A 6556-nucleotide genomic window follows, 5' to 3' on the forward strand; every position below is an offset into this window, starting at 1 on the left:
ATTAAAATGTGTATTCAAATAGATTTCTATTACTTTATCTTAAAAACAAAACAAATAACCAAAAAGCCAACATTCTTTCGTGGGGGAGTGGTATGAGGGGAGGTTTGCTTAAGTTTGGAAGAAAAAGCCAAGGGTCTAGAAGCACTGGTTATATGCATACATCTGAAACTGACCTATGAAGTCTGATTTTTCCTCTGATAAGATACCAACAGAAGTACATACACAGGGAAAAAAGTGTACCAAACAGGAATTTGACAGCATTTTCATTCTGAAACTGACTTTTTCATCTATATAATGACATGGATGCACAAATGTAGATAATTATAATTATTATATTCAGATATGACAATCTCTCAATTTCCAAGATACACACATTATTTTAGGGGGCCACACTGTTGGAAATCTCTAATTATTATATCATCACGACTCAGTCTCATACTATGACACAGCATCAAACCAGGTTCTCACCATGTCTATAATAAAGAGCTTATTCTCCACCCCCTTGTAAACTTATCTTCTTTTTGAACACATGAAGTCTATCACTCTAGGGTGGTGTGGTGCCTATTAATTTAATACTTAGTCCATTTCTGAAACTATCAGTGTCAGAGTGTTTTTGAAAACAGGACAGTGTGTAAAGTTGCCAAGTTTTTAATGTTCAGTATTTAGACAAAGATAAAAATGATCAATATAGATGAGCAGAATCAGTATATCTTCTGCTGATGCAAAAAGATGCACATATATGTTTCATGTAAACAACTTTGAAACCAAGTTTATTACAGATGAAGATATTGCCAAATAAAAAGTTGGATTCAAAAAACAAAACCCAAAGCAAACATTACTAAGTATATACTTTTAGATCAATTTTATGTGCATAGAAAAATTGCCTAGAAAGTACAGAGCTCCCATTTGTCCAATACCTTTTCTGCACAGTTTTTCAATTGTTAACATCTTGTGATTTATTTGTTAAATTATTTGAAGCAATATTGCTACAGTAGTACTAATGTTAGATGGATCTTGACAGAAAGCAGAGATTACCAGAAGAATGTCTATCTGTGTGCTTCATTGACTAGGCAAAGGTTTTGACTGTGTGGATCACAACAAGCTGTGGTTGACTGAGAAGAATGGGAATCCCAGAACATTTGATTGTGCTAATGTGAAACCTATATGTAGACCAAGAGGCAGTCCTCAGAACAGAGCAAGAGGACACTACATGGTTCAAAATCAAGAAAGGGGTCCATCAAGGATGTATTTTGTCTCCTTACCTTTTCAATCTGTATGCAGAACAGATCATCCGAGACGCTGGGCTGTACAAGGGGGAATGTGGCATCAGAATTGGTGAAAGAATCATCAACAACCTGCGTGATGCGGATGGCACAACCCTGCTTGCTGAAACTGAAGCGCTTGTTGCAGAAGGGCCAGGACTGCAGCCTTCAATACGGATTGAAGCTCAATATCAAAATAACAAAGATTCTCACCACTGGGCCAACTGGCAATATCAGTATGGATGGTGAAGAGATTGAGATAGTTAACAGTTTTCATTTACTTGGTTGCACAGTCAACACTCTTGTTAACAGCAGCCAGGAAATGAGGAGATAAATTGCATTGATAAAGTTAGCTGTGAGGGACCTCTCAAGAGTGCTAAAGAGCAACAACGTCAGGCTGGAGACTAAGGTACGCCTGATCCAGCCTATAGTCTTCACAATTATGTGCTATGCATTGGAGAGTTGGACAGTGAATAGGGATGATAGAAAGAATTGATGCCTTTGAGCTGTGGTGCTGGAGAAGAGTCTTAAATATACCATGGACTGCTAGGAGAACAAACAGGTTTTTCCTGGAGAGGGTGAAGCCAGAATGCTCATTGGAGTCAAGGATTCTGAACCTTCATCTGACATACTTTGGGCATGTTGCAGGAGGGACTGGTCCTTGGAGAGCACATCATGTTTGGGAGAGTGGAGGGGCGGCACAGGAGAGGAAGACCCTTGATGAGATGGATTGATTATGTGAGTGCAGTGGTAGGAAAGAGTGTGTTTGAGACAGCGAGTTTGGCACAGGATAGAATGGCATTTAGGCCTCTTGTACATATGGGTGCTATGAGTCGCGAGCCACTCAATGACACATAACAATAACAACAACAGAATTAATTAAATAGTTTGCATTTAGGTTCTCTATTTATGTTTTCACAGCTTCACTTTGCTCGGCTCCACAGTCAACACTCTTGGTACCAGCAGTCAGGAAATCAAAAAGCGTATCGCGATGGGAAAGTCTGCCGTTAGGGACCTCTCAAAGGTACTCAGGAGCAACAGTGTCTCTCTGGAGACCAAGGTGTGCCTGATACAGATCATGGTATTTGCAATCGCTTGTTATGCATCAGAGAGTTGGACAATGACTAGGGAGGACAGAAGGAGAGTGGATGCTTTTGAGCTGTGGTGCTGGAGAAGGGTACTGAATGTACCATGGACTGCCAGGAAAACAAACAGATTCATCTTGGAGAGGATTAAACCAAGCTGCTCCTTGGAGGCAAGGATTCTGGGGCTTCGTCTGACATACTTTGGACATGTTGCCAGGAGGGACGGGTCCTTGGAGAGGGACATCATGCTTGGGAGGGTGGAGGGACAGCGCAGGAGGGGAAGACCCTCTATGAGATGGATTGATTCGGTGACTGGGGTAATCGGGATAGGTGTGTCAGAGGCGGTGCGGTTGGCGCAGGATAGAGCAGGGTTTAGAGCTGTTGTGCATAGGGTCGCTATGAGTCGGAAACGACTCCATGGCACATAACAACAACAACATTTATGTTTTAGAGCTCTGTGAGTTTTGACTAACGGATCTCACTTATCCACACACAGAACAATTTAACATAAAATTCCCCTATGATCCACTTCTCTCTCTCTCTGTCCCTCCCTCCAGCCCTCCCCTTCTTCCCACTCTGTGTGTGTATGTGTGTGACATATAGTAATGATTTATCTTGCAACCGATGTTATCATAAAGTCTACAAAATATTTTCTTTGTCTCATACACAAGCATACACCTTTCTCTTCTGCCAAAACAAAACAAGACGAAATAAGAGTTAAACACATAAAATAATTTTCTTTTTACTATTGTAAAGTACTGGAAAATGGCATTGGTATATTCTGCAATAATCAATATTTTAAAACTTGGGTCATTTTCTCCAGAAACAAAAGGGCTGAATTTTGTAAAGTAAAGATGGCTGTTCTCTCAGAAGAAGACCCACACACTGTAAATTATTCACCGGGAAAAAAGTCTGCATGGCTGTTATGAAGAGAAGTGTGACAAATTAACACAATCACAGTGGCTTGCATGCACAGAAAACTTGCAGCCCTCCTGAGCCTCTGTCAGTACAAGATGATGAATCAAACAAATTAGGGCGGAAATTACTAGAATAATTAAGGCAGGTGATTATGTCTGAACGTTATTGTTCAGAACTCGTAACTCTACCTTAAAGGTCACTGGGTTTTTCTCTCGAGGGTATGCATAACATTGATAAGAATAATTCAGGAAAAAAGAAGATAATACAACAAAAACTATGAAAAGCTTCTCCATATCCCCCCTCCCTCATGCTTGGAGTTTAAAATCCTCTGAGGTAGTTTTATTCACGTTTGTGCTTACTTTATGAATATTAAAGGGGCTGGTAGCTTTATAACTATTGTGTTGCTAGCCAAAGGTGTTGCCTCTTTTGAGGTTCAAATCCACCAACAGCTTAGTGAGAATGAATGGGCAATCTTCTTTCATGAGATTTCTAGCATCCTGAAACCCAGCTGAGGGGTTTGCTATGAACTGTTTCTGACTCAATGGCAATGGGTTTTGAGTTTTTGCAGATAGGTGTTAGGGGGGTAAGTTGTAGATGGAAGTGTGGAATCAGTTTCTATGGGCATAGTTTGCACAGAAGTTATGAGTACTGAGTGTTCACCAAAGTGCTAGTTAGGGAAACATTCCCCCCTTACAAGCAATAGCTACCTCTCACCTTGACAGGAGTATCAGAGTCAGCCTACACATTTTTTACTAAGTGATTATATCTCTGGTGCTGACAGGTCAGCAATTACAAATCTGTGAGGCAATTTCATATACTGACTTGGACCTTACATATACGATGTCTGTCTGACGGCATTATACAAAATAAAGAAATAAATAAGAATCCGAACTCATACAAAGAAATAATGCAGCATCTCTTTTGTGAAAGGACTGAGGATGCCTGAATGATACATACTTCCAGCCCGAGCTCTAGGGAAACTAATAGAAACACAGCAAGTGGAAATTGTACTTGGCTAGCTCTGCTTTAATCATTTTCAAGCACTCATATCTTTCAGATGGCTTTGAACCCAAATGAGCTGAAGGCTACATGTGCCCTGCTACAAACGTAACACCTTACAGAATCTAATTAATAATTTTCATTCACGTCTAGCCTAAGAGCATGGTTTCCATGGCTTACCAAGCACTATAATCACATATATGCATATAGCTAATCAGAGTTAAATTCCACGGGGAGGCTATATTTTAATATTTTGGTTATAATTACAATTATACGCAAATACAGATGGCTGTACTTAGAAGTTTCAAAGTTATTATTATGTTAACATTTGTTAGATACACTATAGGGCTTATACACTGAGACTTATGCATTAAAGACTCCCCCTCCCAAGCCAAGGTAGCCCCAGGGAGAAAAATTGATGTGATCTTTTGCAGACACAATGGAACATGGGGTCAGCTGCTCCTTTTCTGCACACAGTTCCCATTAGCCTTAATGAGAATGCTACACATCCATCAGGAGCAAAAAAGAGACCCCACGGGTTCTAAACCAAAGCCAGGAGACAGTCCCGCTATCTGCCAAAGAGCAATATCATTAAACTCTTATTTATTGCTGCTTGCTCCAGTTTCATGGGTTACAGAGAGCAGTAGCAGCAGCCCCAGTGTTTGCTAACTTACTACAAAACCAGTTCGCTTACTTTCAGCAGGGTTTTTGAGATTATAATAATAATTGAGACATATATTGCCCACTCCAACTTGAGAACTAAAGACAGTGCATCTTAAATGAAAAATGAAACCCACTTATTGTATTTGTGACTAATGTTCCTTAAAAGTAAAGCAAATATTGATATTCCAAGCACACATAAAATTCAAGATCTATAACGAAGTGTGTAAAATGCACACTGCATGCATTTAATAATCATACTCCATTTTCAATAACGAGAAACAAGGTACAATGACTGCTATAATTCACCAGACCCATTTTTTTTTCTTCAGTAAGCACCACATTGTTTTATGACAATATAGCAATCCTGCCACATTACATTTTACAGTATGTGTACAAGAACCGTAAATACACTAGCTCATCTAAAATATGCAGCAACGACTCTCTCGGCTTTAGTGATACTTGCAACTTTGCGTTTTATGTGAATTTCACATTTTGTTGATGTGTTTGCTCTGAAATCAGTACTGCCCAGAAGAGAAATTATTTTCCATTGCCATTAAAATCTCCAGTAGTAAATAAATCATTGGAGTTTATGTAGATACCCACTAGAACATCGAGGGGAGCCCATCAAAGTGCCAGACCCTGTGTTAAACATTTTATAAAAGAGTACCTACAAGGAACATTTCTAGCATTTTTTCAAGTGATAGAGTTTTAAAGATATTTTATAATACTGTACCAACCTCTACAGAGTACTCAAAAATCAACTGAAGTTTATGTTTGTCAGTAAAGCAGCTGTACAACTCATCACAAGACCGAATGTCCTGTCAGGGTCAAAAATGAAAAGGTGCTATCGGAAAAGAGAATAAAAGGCTATCAGAGACATTGAAGTGCATACGCTGTGGGCTTACAACTCACCCACATTCATTTGCAAGCACAGCCAAAATAAGGCATAGCAGATTACCATAATGAAAGGGTGATAAATAATAATTAACATTCCGGTAATTGAAAAGGCCCTATTTTAAAGACTAAATTAACAAGGAGGTTGCTGTAGCCTAATGCATATATGGAATGTGACTCAAAACAGCTGGCTGTCCAGGGAGAGGGGAGCACCAGAGTAATGTGTTCATTTAGAGAGATCTTATGAATGATTTTGAGATAGACCAATTAGGTTTTCTCTTGAAAAATGTGGTTGTGGCTAAATAAAAAGGAATAAGGGAGCATAGCTGTATCACATAACACTAAGTGTCAAGCACTGTACCAGTTATTGTTTCTTGCTTTCATGCATTTACATATTAGAAAAATCCATAAAGGTGGGTATTCATATAACTTTCATTTCTATACATGAAGAAATTAGCTTAGAGGCAGTAACTTGTCTAAGATCACAAAGCCAGTAATACTATGAGGTAGAGTTTGAATTCCTGTCAGCTGAGTCCCAGTTCTCAGGTCTTATGTGCCTTGAAAATGGGAGTAATGTTGGGGAAAATATTAGAGAACTATAGAGATCTTCGCTTGCTGCTTTCATTCTAGAAGTAGAATGTATTTTTCTTATCTACTCTTTAGTCCACTGGTGTTAACATAAGTGGAGATGATTGGTCTTTGTGATTGATGGTATATATATAATAAATATATATA

General features: G+C 39.0%; 1 protein-coding gene across 1 annotated transcript in view; it reads right to left on the reverse strand.

The window, feature by feature from the left end:
* UNC5D (unc-5 homolog D (C. elegans)) overlaps positions 1-6556 on the reverse strand; it is a gene marked incomplete at its 5' end in the record, with an annotated part of 423355 nt that overhangs the window by 293540 nt on the left and 123259 nt on the right. The gene's annotated exons all lie outside the window — the stretch shown is intronic.

Source organism: Elephantulus edwardii, unplaced genomic scaffold (assembly GCF_000299155.1).
Source record: "Elephantulus edwardii isolate Elephantulus edwardi_28Jun2011 unplaced genomic scaffold, EleEdw1.0 scaffold00187, whole genome shotgun sequence".
NCBI classification, from domain to species: domain Eukaryota; kingdom Metazoa; phylum Chordata; class Mammalia; order Macroscelidea; family Macroscelididae; genus Elephantulus; species Elephantulus edwardii.